General features: G+C 32.7%; 2 non-coding genes across 2 annotated transcripts; both read left to right on the forward strand.

The window, feature by feature from the left end:
- The first annotated feature begins 4,143 nt into the window (after positions 1 to 4,143).
- LOC149415467 (5S ribosomal RNA) lies at positions 4,144 to 4,262 on the forward strand. The gene has a single exon (XR_016303799.1). It is a non-coding gene; the product is annotated as a 5S ribosomal RNA (ribosomal RNA).
- Positions 4,263 to 4,584: 322 nt separating this feature from the next.
- On the forward strand, positions 4,585 to 4,703 carry LOC149415468 (5S ribosomal RNA). Its single transcript, XR_016303844.1, has one exon. It is a non-coding gene; the product is annotated as a 5S ribosomal RNA (ribosomal RNA).
- Positions 4,704 to 17,139: the final 12,436 nt, after the last annotated feature.

The following is a 17,139-nucleotide window of genomic DNA, read 5'->3' on the forward strand; positions in this document are numbered from 1 at the left end:
ATAACCAACCGATTTCAGTTCAGCCCGAACCTTCATCAGGGTTAATAAAAACATATTAAATTAATTACAGAGGTGTGTGGGTACTTATAGTTAAGCTGGAAGAGGGAGAGAGAACATCAACTATGGTGGGGGTGGAAGACTTAAGTAGGAGAGAGGGGGTAAACATAGGTGCAGGAAATGGAAATATATTTAAAATGGGGCTGTTTGTTAAATCTAATTGTTTATTTAGTAAATTGATTTTATTGACTTTAAGGGATTTTTTTATCTCGAGTGCTTCTAAATTGTTGAGGCGTAGACCTATCCCGTTTCTATGTAATACTTCTACACCTGAAGGCTTATCAAATGAGTGATCTTTATCTATTAAATGTGTTGCAAATTCCGAAAAACCTATGTTGTTTAAGCATCTCAAGTGCTCAACTACCCGCGTTTGAACATTTCTTGCAGTTTTACCAATGTAAAATGCTTCGCAGTCGTTACATTTAAGTTTATAGATGCCAGAATGACTTAAATTATTTTCTTTATCTTTTGAGTTAATTAAAAGTTTACCTAGGTTATTATTGGTTACCACCAATAATAACCTACTTAAGTCTTCCACCCCCACCATAGTTGATGTTCTCTCTCCCTCTTCCAGCTTAACTATAAGTACCCACACACCTCTGTAATTAATTTAATATGTTTTTATTAACCCTGATGAAGGTTCGGGCTGAACTGAAACCGGTTGGTTATAAATATATACAATAAAGTGGTATTTAAACAAAGTTATTTTATTTTAATTATTATAATTATGTATACCCACAAAGTGTTTGCTACAAGTGAAAAACATAATATTTTACTTGCATCCGTATTGTGCAAAAACCGGCCGGCCATGCCACCCGTCAATCTACGGAGGTCGCGTGGTATCAAACATTATGCTTCAAGTCGAACAAGGATAGTCGGGTGATAGATAGTCAGGGTGATTGTGTCGTTTTGATTTTTTGTATGAAGCATTTTGTGCTGATTCTATAACGCACAAAATGGGAATATCGGGTTGATCCTCGTCCGGATTTTCGGTTGCGTGGATTTTAAAGGTAGAATTTTAATGGCGTACTGTTTATAATGTGCTAATATAATGCAAGTTTGTCTTAAATAAATATTTTTTCTATACTTAACTATACTTATAACTTTTTAATAAGGGTTCACCGCACAAACGCACTCTAGAGAAAACCACCATTGGTTTTGAAACATGTTTATATCCTTTATTAAAAATTAAAATTACTAATTAAAAATTACGCCATAAAGTAATTTTGCAATTATAGAAGATCATATAAAGACGGCCGCCATAGTCCAGTGGTAACGCATTGGACTGCCATTCCGAAGGTCGCGGGTTCGAACCCGGCGTGCGCAAATAAATTTTATTTGATTAATTTGTGTTATTTCACAATTAATTAATTAAAATAATATATAGTATATTTGCGGCACGTTCCAGAGTGGAAGATACTACCAGTATCGCCCTGGTGTAAGACCACCATTCAGAATTGAAACGTTGCTTCAAATGGCTTTAGCCGTGTTTAGTGACTAGATCTGAATAGCCAGGTACTTCCCCACCTTCCTCTTTCCCTTCTCCACTTACCTTCAGCCTCACAACATCCCCCAATAGGGGATGCCATAGTTTCACTGGCTCCAGACGGGAGCAGTTGGGACTCTTGTGAGGTATTCACTATAAAAAAATATATATGTTGATTTCCATGATTTCATTTATCATTTATATTCACTAGGGACGGGTTGTTTCGGAGAATTTGAACAATTCATCAAATTTCAACGTTCATTTTCCAGTTCCGCGAAAGATTTTTTCAAGTTCTGTTTTTATTTCAGTTCTGTCAAGCCAATAACCTATATATATAATGATAAATTAACAAAACTTGCGTAGGACTTTCACAGACCCCGAAAATGAACGTTGAAATTTGATGAATTGTTCGAATTCTCCGAAACAACCCGTCCTTAATATCTTACATTTAATTCAGTTTGCCCTTCGAGGTTAAATTTTCGATTTTTCAATTCAATCTCAGATTAGTGCAAACTGGATTTCGATCTCTAGTGTACATATATAGAAGAGAGATTAAAAGGTTTAATACATGAATTTGATTATATAAATTTTTATTGTTTTTTAATCTTAACAATACGATTTAGAAAAATTATGTAAGTTTATCAATATAAAAATATATATGTTAAAATATGTGTTACAATCGATATGATCACTAAAAGTTTAGACAGTGGAGAAAAAACTTTGGCAATCTTCATAGACTTACAAAAGGCTTTTGACACAATAGATCACAAAATACTTTTTTCAAAACTTTCAAAAATTGGTATGTCATGTACAACACTAAACTTACTAAAAAGCTATATGACGGAGCGTACACAGAGCGTCCAAATTAACAAGAGAAAAAGCAAACCTCTCCTAATCAACCATGGAGTACCACAAGGAAGCGTACTAGGTCCGATATTATTTTTAATATACATTAATGATATCTGTAACCTAGAAACAAGAGGAAAAATCATTAGTTTTGCTGATGACACAGTAATTTTATTTAAAGAAAAAGATTGGATAAATACCTACAAAGAAGCTGAACACGGACTTGGTCTCCTGCAAAACTGGCTTAAAAGAAACTCCCTGACGCTTAATGTCAATAAAACAAAATATCTGACATTTTCTAAAACAGCCAGAGGGCAGCCGTCGGAGGACCTTAATCTCAAATTACATTCATGCCAAGGAATTTATCAAAAAAATCAAGGCTTATCATGCCTCTGTCCCACTATAGCACACTCCAAAAGCATCAAATATCTTGGAATTGAAATTGATGATAATCTCCGTTGGAACTCACATAGAGATGTAATTACAAAAAAACTAACCAGGTACATATACTTCTTTAGAAACATTCGCAATATCCTCAATATAAACGATATTAAAAAAGTATACTATGCTTTGTGTCAATCACAAATAGAGTACGGAATAACTGGATGGGGGTCTGCCTTGAGCACTCACACAGAGCGGCTCAATATAGCACAAAAAGGAGTATTAAAGACTATACTGAAAGTTCCGCTTAGAACTCCGACAGAAGAAATATTCAAAAACTTCAATGTTTACAATGTACAGAAACTATATTCAAAAAATATTTTATTTAAACTGAAAAAAAACATATCCGAATACTCCACTGCCCAACATAAATACACAACCAGGGCAAAAAGCGAAAATATCCTGATTACTCCCAGTTTAAACACATCCTTTGGACAGAGAAATAATAAATTCCATGCTATAAAATTGTTCAATGCTCTACCAAATGAAACCAAAAAAATTAACGAAATGAGTATATTTAAAACAAAAGTCAAAACATGGCTTAGAGATCAAAGTAACAATCAACTTACAAACATTATGAAGACAATGTAAAGACAATTCAAAACTAAATACAAAAATTTAAGAAAAACTACAGGCCGCCTCAGAACAGGAAACCCTAGTGAGGAGGACTGTGAAAAAAATACAAAAAATATACTTATATTATACTTTAAACCTACATAATGTACAAATTTTGCTATTGATATTAATAAAAAAAAAAATAAAAAAATAAAAAATCTTTTGTAAGAGAAACATTTGTGTAAAAACGGCAGAGAAACTTAATAAAACATAGTTTTTTATTATTGTATTCTGAAATAAATTAACTTACAGCGGAGCAGGGGAGCAAATAATATATATTAAAACACAAGTAAAGATAAAAAGGGAGAATGAGAAAGTGAATGAAAGAAAAAATGGGTGTGTCAAGCCTACGCAAGACAGAAGTGAAACTTCTAGTATTCTTCTCTCTCTCTCTTTTCATTTCATTCTCTCTTTTTTTCTGTCTATTGACATATTTATAAGTAGCATGTGATAAAAAAAATTAAAAGTTATAAAAAAAGAAAAAAAAAATTAGTTAAAGCGGGGATCGAACCTCGGTTCTTCACGACCACAGTCGTGCGCTCTGCCTGTAGACAGCGAAGATGAGTTAGGAGAGTGAGTTAAACTAGGTATATAATATTTACACCTTGCTAATGTTTTCAGTATTATTAGGGCTTTTTTATACTAATTTTCATATATTTATTGGCAGGTAGAGTAGAAATTAATATTGTTTAGCGTTTGCCAACGACCATACCATGTTGAACACACCGGTTCTCGTCCGATCACCGAAGTTAAGCAACATTGGGCGCGGTCAGTACTTGGATGGGTGACCGCTTGGGAACACCGCGTGCCGTTGGCCTATTTTTTATTTTAATTTCATGTTTTTTTTATTTTTTTATCATTACTATAATTAATAATATCATAAAATTCTTTAACTTTTCAAGTATGCTACAGGCCTAAAATATTACTTAGTGGATTGATATTATGGTCAACCATTGAAAAAAAAAATTCCTACAAACTTATTAATGTAATTACGATCTTTTTCAAGCGCGTATGTAATGATTATTTTTATCAACCTCGCACACACCTTGCTAATTTTTTCAATATTATTAGGGCTTTTTTATACTAATTTTCATATATTTATTGGCAGGTAGAATAGAAATTAATATTGTTTAACTTTTGCCAACGACCATACCATTTTGAACACACCGGTTCTCGTCCGATCACCGAAGTTAAGCAACATTGGGCGCGGTCAGTACTTGGATGGGTGACCGCTTGGGAACACCGCGTGCCGTTGGCCCATTTTTTATTTTAATTTTATGTTTTTTTTCATTTTTTTATCGTTAACATCATAAAAAATTTTATATCATTCTTTAACTTTTCAATTATGCTACAGGCCTAAAATATTACTTAGTGGATTGATATTATGGTCAACCATTAAAAAAAAAAAATTCCTTAAAAACAAAAAAATAATATTCCATGGCCGAGAATCGAACTCGGATCAACTGCTTCGAAAGCAACTATGCTGACCATTACACCACCAACGCCAGTTGTCGAGATGAGCTAAGAAGCATTTATATTTTACTATATCAAAAATATCCTTCCTTTGAAAAATAATGATTCTCCATAAAAAAGGAGTGCACTGCCCGGGAATCGAACCCGGGTCGCAAGAATGGGAATCTTGCATGATGTGCTTCCGCATTCCTAAAATAATTGTGAAATTATAAATACATCCCGGCTGCCAAAAGTCCATATTGAAAAATTAACAATTTTATGATTTTTTTCAAGTCACTGCTTGTATTTAATAAAATGAATTCTTAAAAATATCACCTGAAATAATCAAAACACAAATTAAATAAAACAGTATCTCAGAAAATTGACCAAAAATAATTTCCGGTACCGGGAATCGAACCCGAGCCTCCTGGGTGAGAGCCAGGTATCCTAGCCACTAGACCATACTGGACTTGCGAAATTGTGCGAAAATACGTTATTTAACTTGTTTAATAATTACAACGAATTTTGTACACCATTTTTCTGAACGGTGAGCGGTGGTGGGGGTACCCGCTTTTTCGTTTCGATCTTGACTCGGTTTTACTACGTTCCCGAAAATTCATTACGCGGCTAAAGAAGTTTCACTTCAAAAAAGAAAGCACTACGTACAAATATATTATTGAAAAATATTATAATGAATCATAAAACATTACGATTTATATATTTTTTCATTAATTGTGTAATTTTATGCGGAAACTTGATTAGTTCATGCAACAATTTAACAAATATATTTTTTTTAATGTTCAACTGTTTGTTTCCCAAATAAAGTTAATTCAAATATTTTTGTTGAGCAAGATCATACCGTTAACTGTGTAGATTTCTTTCAATTAGTTTATTTTGGTTTGGTTAGTGTAGGTGATTACTTGAATAATTTTCCAGATAATTTTTGGGTTGGTTCTGTAGTCATGATTTTTAGCATTTTCCTTACAAACATTTAACAACCCACGACCTACGGTCTACGGGTCTATGGGCCTACGGGTCTACGGGTCTACCGTTCTACGCATGAAACGCAATCAATAAAGGCCAACGGGTGGAAACTCGGTAAAAAATAATAGGGTTGCTTAATTGTGTGAAAATTGAAGTCTTTAGTTTGTGTTTGGCTAATTTTTTTTTTATTTAAGTGAATTTCTTTTATTTCTGAAAGAAACAGGTATGACGCCTTTTTTAAAGTACTTATAGTAGAATTTTTCCCACATACCTACTGTCCGAATAAAATGTTACTGCACCGTTCAAATCGCTTGAAAATTATATGGAGTAATCGAGATGTTTCAAAATTTAATAATTTAACTCTTTTTAAACGCAATGCTACAGGTGAATTATTTTCATATTACCCATGGTGTCTAGAAACTAGTGGTTTTTCTGCATTTATTGTTTTTTTTTATATATTGAGCTTTAAGCTGCTGCCACACGCAAAGCTCACATCAACAGATAATATAAAGCACAATAGCGCTCGCCATACAATCCCATACAGACCCGACACACGTAAAAAGATAACGCGCTATAAGTGTGGTTCTGAACTTCGCTAACCGAATTTATTTTACGTAACCGCTCCCGACGCGATATTTGAAAAGTTATGCGTCCCCCTCTCCGCCGTAAAAAGGAGAGGGGGTCATTTTAATTACGGAGCTACCAACTAAGTTCCGTGTTCCCTTTGACAGCCATGACATAAGCAGCCTAATAATGCATTTCTTATTTATTATGTTAGCTCATATCGTCATGTGTGCTAGTAAATTTAGAAACATAAAAAAAAACTTTATTTGGCAAACATACTTAACATATATTTAAAATATAAATATAATCAATATTTGAATTTGAAGTAAACAAATTTTCGCCCTTTCAAAATTAATCATATTTTTAATCTCAGTATGTTTATATGATAATATCATTCGGTTTTTTGATAAAGTTGGACGGCCTGATACCTACATAGAGAAGCTTCTAGTTTGTTCGTTTGTTGATTGTTTTCCTGGGTAATCTGGTTTGCTCTCGTCAGCTCTCGTGCTCTCTTCTCGTTCCCTGCCCTGGTGTTGGTCCTTGCCGCCTTTGCCTTCGACATTTTTGGAAATCGACGTGAGCTTATTTTACAATAATTTATTATATGTCGCTTTCGTCGATCGGCGTGCGAACTGCGAATTTCCTGATTCGACGGAGAGGTTATGTCAGGTTATGTGAAAATGCGCTATTTACGCGCAGATTGTTTAAAATCTAAAAAGTTTATAAATAGCATTTATAATTATATAGTTGGCGGCATCATCATCTGAGGATGAGCTGTCCAACAGATCCAGCAATAGGCGACAAGTATCATCCATTTCGAAAACGTGCTCAAGCTGTCAGTAAGTAAAGTTGTCACTTTGACAGATGAAATTATGTTCCTCGGCCGCTCTCGAATTCAACTGACCCCCTCTCCTACTATAGGAAGAAATATTTGATAGCGTCGTGTGTCGGTAGAAAAGATGATGCGCTGTACATTAACTTTTGATGTGAGCTTTGCGTGTGGCAGCAGCTTTAGTTTTCGAGTGAGTCGTAGCGTAGACCCAGCCCCAAAGTTTTTAACCTTTAATTGTCTACCTTAAAAAAATTGATTAATACATTCTTTAAAAATGGTTCTACCTGATTCACCAGTTTTCCATCTGTAGGTACTACTAGTTTCCGGACACCATGTGTACAGGGTGTCCGGGGTAAAGTGCACTAACTTCGGGAGGTGATTCCACATGATGGTTGAAGTAAAAAATACAATAATTTTTTTTCGAAATCTCATTGTTTTTTTCCGTACAAAAATATTTTTCTATAAAAACAATTCATTTTACCTAGACATATTAAACACCATATTTTACCTAAAAAATGATTTTTATCTATACGATGAATTAGTCACTTCCAGAGGGATCCGTCTAGAAACATTTACGATTTTAGTAATACGTTCATAAGAAATAATTAAAATAAACCCCACGAAAAGATCGATTTTCTAGTCCTGCTAGGGCAAAATCGAACGTAGGTCCATACATTACGCCGGACCGCGTTCCGAATATTGTTTTACACGAGTTCTTCACTTATGTCGTTAAGATTCCCAATTTATTTTAGAGATTTGATAGGGAAAATTCAGCCGCAGGTCTGTCCAATGCACAGAACCACGCATCGCATATTTTGTACACGGCTGCTTCACTTACGCCGTTGAGATTCTGTGTTCATTTTAGGGTATTGTCTCGTCTTAAGAATCACTGTACTAAGCGATCTCCTGTGCATTTTTTTATTATATTAATTGTTATTCCGTCCGATGACAATTTTGACTTCATTGAATTAATGGTTTTCTTTGTATATTAATTATTAAATTTTTACTTTTAAGAAGTATGTATGTTCTCTTTGTTCAGCTGTTCGAAGAGTACCTACTTTGGATTACTGGTATGCTTTTACTTAAGTCTTCCACGCTGAGTACAAAAATTGTATTAAATTTGTATCCTACTTTATTAGCATCATCTTCAATCCCATCCGGAAATTAAACTTCTTTATTTCTTTGCCCCTGTTTAAAGATTATAAATTCCTCCACATTTTTGTGAAAAATTAATTTTATCGCTTTAATATATTTTTTCAAATTTGATTTCTTTACGACAAATATTTCTAAGTTTTTTATAATGTCCCATAAATGTTCTGTAAATTGTAGTTCACAAGCTTTACACGCTGCATTTTTTTTGCAGATGGCATGAGGATTTTGAATACCATTTATTTGTGTCTTTTATGGTAATCTTTCTTCATCAGTATTAACTTATCCACTGCTGTTTTCATCTACTAAATCTTACTTAACAGATGAATGTCTAAAGTTTTATTAAAATACTTAGTATGAGACCCAAACTCTATTATGTATAACCTACAGTTGAAGTGCCCGGCGTTGTCTATGCTTTACACAGTTTTTTTTCGAAATCAGATGTGGATAGCAATGTTCATCTTGTTTTGAAAATCAAGTGTGCAAAATTTCATCAATCTTGGAATAAAACTGTTGATTTGTATAAAAATCAAACAAACGCCGCCAAACTTTTTTTAATAATAGTAATAATAATAATAAGTGTTTTATTATCTTTTTTTGTAACAAATAGATATAATGATATCCTCACTGGGATCTCCCATGCTGAGGATTTCATTTACATATTATGTAATACATAAGATAATTAATATTAGGTACAACAAATTTACTTATGATTTTAATTATGAACATATATTATTTTTTTTTTTTTAAATAATTTTAAAATAAGTAAGATAGTGTTTTTTGACCATGAGATCTAGTGTTTCTATTGTACGCGTTTGTTGTTATTTCTTGGGTTTTGTACTTATGAATGTAAATGAGTATAGTTTTAGAATATAGTTGTTTAATTGACATGATGTTAAGATTGGTGAAGATTTCGTCAGTGCTAGAATAAGAATATGTTTATACATTATTTTGGCCACACTTTATTTGGTGAAGCAATAATAGATAACTATTGTTTAGACACCAAGTACCATCATAATATATTGTTTTAGAATAATGATTAAGTGGTCATTTTAGATCTGGGTCTGGATCATATAATTTAGTTAATCCTTCGAGCTGATTTGTTCGGTTTTGGGAAAACTCATATTATGGTCTCACAAAAATAGTTGTCTCTCCCTTGCATTTGTGTTGAGTAATATAATCTTAACGATGATAGAAGGATAAAATAGCACGCTTTATATTCAAATCTAGAAGTTATTCACAGTAGAATTAAAATGTGCAAACGGTGCCTGGCGCGAGTAAAATGTCAAAACCAGTAGACGCCTACCTACCTAGGTGATCACTTTTATCAATTATATTCGGATAATTTGAATTTTTGTGAAAAATAATCTCAAGAACTGTTAGATGTTAGGTATTATCAGCGCCTTGCGCTTCAACAATTTAAAAAAAACTTATGAGACTTCGCGAGTTTTCAACTGATTATTTCTAATGATTTATTTTTTTATTTAAAAATATGTTTCTTTTATATAAAAACATAAATATGTTAAACTAAAAAAAAACTAATTACAATAAAAATGTTTTTTTTTTAACTTAACTACCCAATTCAATAGAGAAAACCGTTTCTCGTGTTTGATTTGGGGAAGAGTGCCATTACAATATATTATATTGGGTAAAGAAAAGAAAGAAAGTTTTTATTTATAAAGTAAGAAATAAACAAAATGTATAAAGCATGATAACAAATGTATAGATAAAGAAAATAGACTACAATAGCTGTTACTAAATTAGATACATAGTAAATGCAAATAAATATAAGAATATATTTATTTACATTGAACATTAATTTAAGAATAAAAATAAAATAAAAATAATATTATTACATTTCGATTAATAAGTAGGTAGTAGGTGGTATAAGTACATGGAGTTATTTTATTCATTTGGAGTAAACTGACGGCCGGCATAGTCCAGTGGTAACGCATTGGACTGCCATTCCGAAGGTCGCGGGTTCGAACCCGGCGTGCGCAAATAAATTTTATTTGATTAATTTGTGTTATTTCACAATTAATTAATTAAAATAATATATAGTATATTTGCGGCACGTTCCAGAGTGGAAGATACTACCAGTATCGCCCTGGTGTAAGACCACCATTCAGAATTGAAACGTTGCTCCAAATGGCTTTAGCCGTGTTTAGTGACTAGATCTGAATAGCCAGGTACTTCCCCACCTTCCTCTTTCCCTTCCCCTCTTACCTTCAGCCTCACAACATCCCCCAATTGGTGATGCCATAGTCTCACTGGCTCCAGACGGGAGCAGTTGGGGACTCTTGTGAGGTATTCACTATAAAAAAAAAAAAAAAAAAAAAAAAAAAAAAAAAAAAAAAAAAACAGCTGATAATATTTCAAGCGAAGGTACATAATAAATTGCGACAATAATCTGTTGGTGGTAATGTAATGTGCTGATGTAACAGTAATGTTTGTAATTCATTATTTGTCTAATAAAATAAGTATGTTTTAATAGTTTTTTTCGTTATCAGTAATTTTAGTTACAAAAACGTAAATTAATTCATTTTAAATTTTCTAATAATAAAATTGATGACAGTATTTCATCATTCTTCAAAAACAGTTTTCAGTTTTTGGATACGTTCAGAAAAATTCCATTTATTTGGATTTTATTGCAAAGCAATAATCCCCTACCTTCTGACAGAATAGGCCTGAGGAGTTTTAAAATGCACAGAAGTTACTTCGCAGCTGTCGTGATGGACATAGACAAATTAATTCACAAATTGTTCTCACTCATTCACTCTCTCGTATACATGTTTCGTTTATGAGAAAGAGTGGGAGGTAGAAATAGAACGAACGGTGATATGCCGTTTATAAAATTTTATAAATTTTAAAATGGGTATTCCAGCAATTATGTTGAACTACAACACTCTGTTAAATTATATGAATATGCTCAAATTGTCAGACAGAAGAATTTTCACTGACTTGGTATTTCTATATAAAATTCTAAATGATTTAGTTGATAGTCTGGTATTGCTAGAATTGATAAGCTTTCGGATTCCACAACGTAATACTAGAAGTCAGGATTTATTTCAGTGCAGAAATTCTGGGACTAACTACCATATGTATTCCCATTTGCCCAGAATAACTGATGGAGGGAAACAATCATACCACGTCATCATACCAGGACATCTTCAATTTATCTTTAAACAAATATAAAATATTGTTAATGAAGCAATTCAGTTATGTACGATAAATAATGTATATTTTTTAATATTCTCATGTAAAAGCCCCTAAAAAGGGCGTTAATAAATAAATAAATAGGTAGATATTTACGTATTGCATTTTTACGAATGATTTGTTTTACTCTAAGTGAAACGTTTTAAAGTTATGGACGTCGTTAAGCGATAATTTAGTTATAAAAATAGAGTGGATACAGTATGCACATTTGTCATAACTGAAGCATAAAACTCAATTCCAAATCTTCCTACTGTTTCTCTTCCCCACTGTGTTTTGTAGCATTGGTAAGAAACTGTCGGAAAACGAAATTAAATTTTTCTGATTTATCTATACAAAACTTACATAAATAAATAAGATCGGAACAAATAATAAACATTGATGAAAAGATTGTTTAGGATGGGTTGTTTCCAACTCTCGTCACATTTTTTTCTTTTTTGTTTTTATTTAGTTGTAAAAAATTACATTTGTATATCTAGTTAAACCTTTTAACAACTTATGTCTATGACATTAAGGACACTTTACAATGCATCTTAAACATATTCTTTATAGTATTTAGGCATAACCCGCGAAAAGCAGCAAGGTTTTTAGCTTTTTTAACATCACTGTCGGTAGTTCATTAAAAATCTTAAATTTTTTTTTGGAAGTCTCCACAGTTTCTCGTGGGGTAGCCATGTATTGCGAAATTAAAATTTACATTCTTAAACACGTATTTCGGGAGCATCTTATTTTTTAGCTTCAATATAAATATTAGGGTATTGTAAATTATTCGCTGTCTCACACTTAACATTCCTAGTTTTTTCTGCATAATAATTATCTTAGAATACCTACAAGAGTTCAATACTGCTTTAATGTCTCTATTTTGAATTATTTGCATATTTCTTTGTATGTGTTTGATTGCACAAGAAAGGGACACTAGAGCAGTAATTTAAATGAGATGCTACTATACTATTATAAACTAATTTATTTGTATTTACATCTAATTTATTCCTTATCCTTCTTTAAAAAAATACCCTTTTGACGTTTTATAAGCTAATAATTCAAAGTAAGAGTTAAATTTGAGTCGATTGTCTATTATAATGCCCAAGTATTTTCATCTACCTCCACTATTTCTTCGTTTTCTATGATAAGTTTACTGAGTCCATTGAATTTTTTACCTATTGCCATGTATTTACTTTTCCTTACATTTAGTTTGAATTTGTTTATCTTTAACCACATTGTTTAGTATTGAAACAGTTTTGGATAATATCTACCATTTTTCCCATCATATACCTACTGTCATACCTACTGTCCATTTCCTTCCTTAAAAACAGCGTTACCCACACTTGAAAAGAAGAAGTTTTTTTTTGCATTATAAATTGTCGCAAGTACAACATTCGAATTCGTGTCGTGTGGCAAGAAGATGCAATCGTAGTGTCCTCGTCGTATTATTCACATGACTTTTGCTCCGTATGCAAATATCAAAATCATAGATTATCTCGTTTTGAAGGAAATTTCACCCCCTGAACAGTGTAAGTTCGTCGAGAGTCCTATTGACGGGATTCTTGGGATTCAAGGTAGGCTGTTCCTTCATTCCACTTTTTCCCGTGATTTATTCAAAACCGATTGAATGAACTCTTTACTGTCGTATTTATTGTGGATTTGATTTACAGTTCATTTACGTGTAATAGAACACGTTACACACATAAATAGTTGATCCATGTCGTACTGTATTTTAAGCATAACTTCTTCAAAATTATTTCCTGTTAAATATAAATTGATAGCTGTCAAATCATCGAATAGCGTCATTTTGATAATCTTCAAAATAATAATATATACATATATATTTAAAAATGGAGAATTTATAATATTTATCTCTTCTTCTTTCCCTTGCCCGATTTGGGTCGGGCACCCATCGCTTCGATAAGGCTCCTTACTTCTGGAGTTGCTTCTCACAGCCGTATTAAGAAAAAATAAGAAATTAAAATATATTTAATAAAACACGTATTGGTCCTGCGTTTGTTGACCCATGAACTGACTGATAGTATGTAGTACCTATACATATCCGGGATAGCCAAGGTTAGGGGTGGGGGAGCCACCAGCCATTTCCATCCCTCCGAATTAGGTAGTTGGAACAATTCAAGGGTCCTTTTTATAAGAAGAAAGATCTCGCATTGATGTAGTTATTGTTATGGTTTAGAGATATAAGATACGAAAGCGGTCGAGAAGTAACAAGTTATCACGATGGTGTAACGATAGAAAAGGAAATCCATAACAACAGTAAGAATCCATGTACATTTTTTGGATGTTCTTGTTTTATTTTTAATTTTTCGAACACAATCTAATCGAAAGCCAAAACGGGTCGAAAATGAGCCAACGGTTCGATTATCAAAAAAAAATGGCATTGATCGATTGAAATTGATATCATGGTCATCAAAAGTGACAAAGTCTACCAGTATCTGACAACGTCCGTGGTCGAGGCTCTCGACTAGCAGACTGGGGTCGCGGGTTCAAATCCCGGCGTGCGCACGTAAATTTTATTTGAATAATCTCTGTTATTTCACAAATTACTCAAATAATATACAGTATGTTTGCGGCACGTTCCAGAGTGGAAGATACTCTCAGTATCGCCGTGTTGTAGGACCACAATTAATAATTGAAACGTTGCCGTGTTTGGTGACCAGATCTGAATATCCAGGTACTCCCCCACATTCCTCTTTCCCATCTCCTCCCCTTCTCCAATACCTTTAGCCTTACAACAAATGCTAATTGGGGACGACGCGACGGTTAGGAGCCGTTGAGACTCGTTTGCGGTTTCACATGTATGTATACATTTATATTTTTTTATTTTTTTTTAAATGCGATTTTAAGTACCTACCTGCTTTCAAGTTTTACAGATTTTTTATGTAGTTTTTGAACGAAGTCTGAAGTATAATTAAGTGAAGCATGGAGAAACTACATTAAAAAATACAAGTAGCGATATGAAAGACATTTTTATTTTTGTACAATCGATCTAGACTTGCCCCCATAAATGCAATAAACAAGGCAATAAATACGAGCAGTAAAAGTTGCAGTAGACATTTGTGGAAAATACGTGATTTCCGAAGCACTTTTAAACGATTCAAAGGCATATTCCTTGCAACTTTGCAACACGTGCCACGTTTATGAATGGCTCCACATTATATTTAAGTGCAATATATTATGCACTGTGTGCGAAAGTATTATTTACACCGTTAAAGTTTATTTCTTAAACTTTTCTCGTAACGTCTGTAGTGACAATTTAAGTTTTAGTGTTAAAAAAACTATACAAACCGGTCGAACGATGACTACCCAGAATCAGGTCTCATCGCTAGCATTGATGGCTGCCAAGGGCGAAGGGGGGGGGGGGGATTAATTAGAAAGGTTTTTTGGACCTCTACTTACCGCAACTTATTATTTGCATCACGTTGTGGAGATGGTGCAATAATATTGCCGTATTTTCCTACTTCCCTTTTTGACTGGGGGGGGGGTTGAACCTCTTTACCCTAAACATGGCTCATTTTACGTTTTTTCGTCTGAAAACTGAACTTAAACTACTAATAACTAAAAAACCCACATTTTTTAAATATTATATTCACACTTTTTTTTAAATATTATATTCACCTCATTTTTTTAAATATTATATTCACCTCATTTTTTTTCGTCTCATACAAAAATAATTATTAAAAAAATTGACGAAGTTTTATTTATTTTTTCTAGAATTGCTGTCGGAGCCTTTGGTTTCTTATGGGTGAACATATTAATTATAATAATATTAATATAATAACATTGAAAAAACCAAGAGATTATCCAACACGCCTAATTTTTGAAAAATTTAAAGTATTAAAATTTAATCATCTTGTCCAAAAAAACATAATAACTCAAATAATAAAAGAAAAACAAAATCACAGCATTTTAACTGAAAGCCGTACTCGTCAAAAACATATATTTTCAACACTAAAATGTAACACCACGTTTGCTCAACATCATTACATATATCTAGGGAAAAAATACTTCAACAGCCTACCCGAAAATATCAGAACAATAGAAAACGATAAACACATACTAAAAGCAATTAAAGAGAAGTTCAATGTAAAAATACCAAAATGATGAAACTATCTTTTTGATTAATTATAAATTTTAATATCATAATTATAAATACTAAATATTGCTTGATGCTCACCACTCTTCTAGACACAGCTTCTATAGAAGAGGAACATTAAAAAATCAAAAGCAGTGAAAACTAATTGTATGAATTATTTTAGTTAATATTATTGATTATACTCTGTAATACTATTATACTGTAAATTGATTAACTATTTAATAAATAAATACCTACATCGTTAAAAAAATAAATAAAAAAAATATATATATATATTGTCAGTGAAACTTGTTTGAGAAGAAAAAACCCAAAATGACTTGAAATTTCTTTATAAAAGGAACAAGAAACACTGAAGAAAATTCGCAAAACATGATTTTGCGACATTACGACACTACGACAGATGAATTCAGACATTTTTCAGCTTATTTTATCATTATTATATTAAAAAATTATGGTTAAATATGTTTTAAAAAATTAATTTTACCAAAACAATAAAATAAAACAGAATAGTCATTAATCAATAACATGAATAAGTTGGTCAAAATAATAAATAGCATTTATACGTTAAGTTATCTGCATGACAACTGTGTCATGCCCCGCGTGGTCGAGCGAAATGTCAAACTCTAAGCCAGCGGTTCCCAAAGTGGTCTATATGGACCCCCAGGGGTCGATATCGGCTTGCTGGGGGTATATGTTAGTGAGAAAAAAATTTAGGGGTCCACGAGATTCAAATGGGGGTACATACGAGCGGACCCCCATTTTCCTCAACTCAATATTTAGGAGTTCCGTAAATGACACAATACAAATAACACAAATAACACAGTTTACGTAATACTAATAATTAAGAAATTACTTATTTGATATTTCTATGTTTATATTTCTTAAAGTTGTTTATTGAGGTATATAAATAGAGTCCACGTTACTTTTCTCGTCAGAATTAATATATTGAATCAAAACATTGCACTTTGGAAGCCGCGAATTTTCCTAGTTTGCCAACTTATTTTTGAAAAACGTCCAGGGTAATAATGACGTTCAACATTTATATGTACTTCACACAGACTTCAAAACTAAGTTTGAGGACATTTTGACTGTGTAAATGGAATGTTGAGGAATCGGATATCATATGACAAGAAGAACTGATCGGAATAAGCGCTAATAAATAACTTAAGGGCAGTTCTGTAGGGCCAGTTACAGAAAAAAAATTCCCATTGCTTATCCTGCTCCATTTTCATTTGGTGTAATACCTCACAAGGGCGCCCCTGTCTGCACAATGCAAAAACAGAGGAACTATATCGCCACCCGGTTGTAGGGCAGGCAAGGGAAGGGAACCTTTTTGTGAAAAAAATAAATTATTATCACATGGGACGTTAATAGTTTTATTAAAATTCAATACTCGGCAGG

This window comes from Hesperophylax consimilis, chromosome 18 (genome assembly GCF_061612785.1).
Source record: "Hesperophylax consimilis isolate HC1 chromosome 18, BYU_Hcon_1.0, whole genome shotgun sequence".
NCBI classification, from domain to species: domain Eukaryota; kingdom Metazoa; phylum Arthropoda; class Insecta; order Trichoptera; family Limnephilidae; genus Hesperophylax; species Hesperophylax consimilis.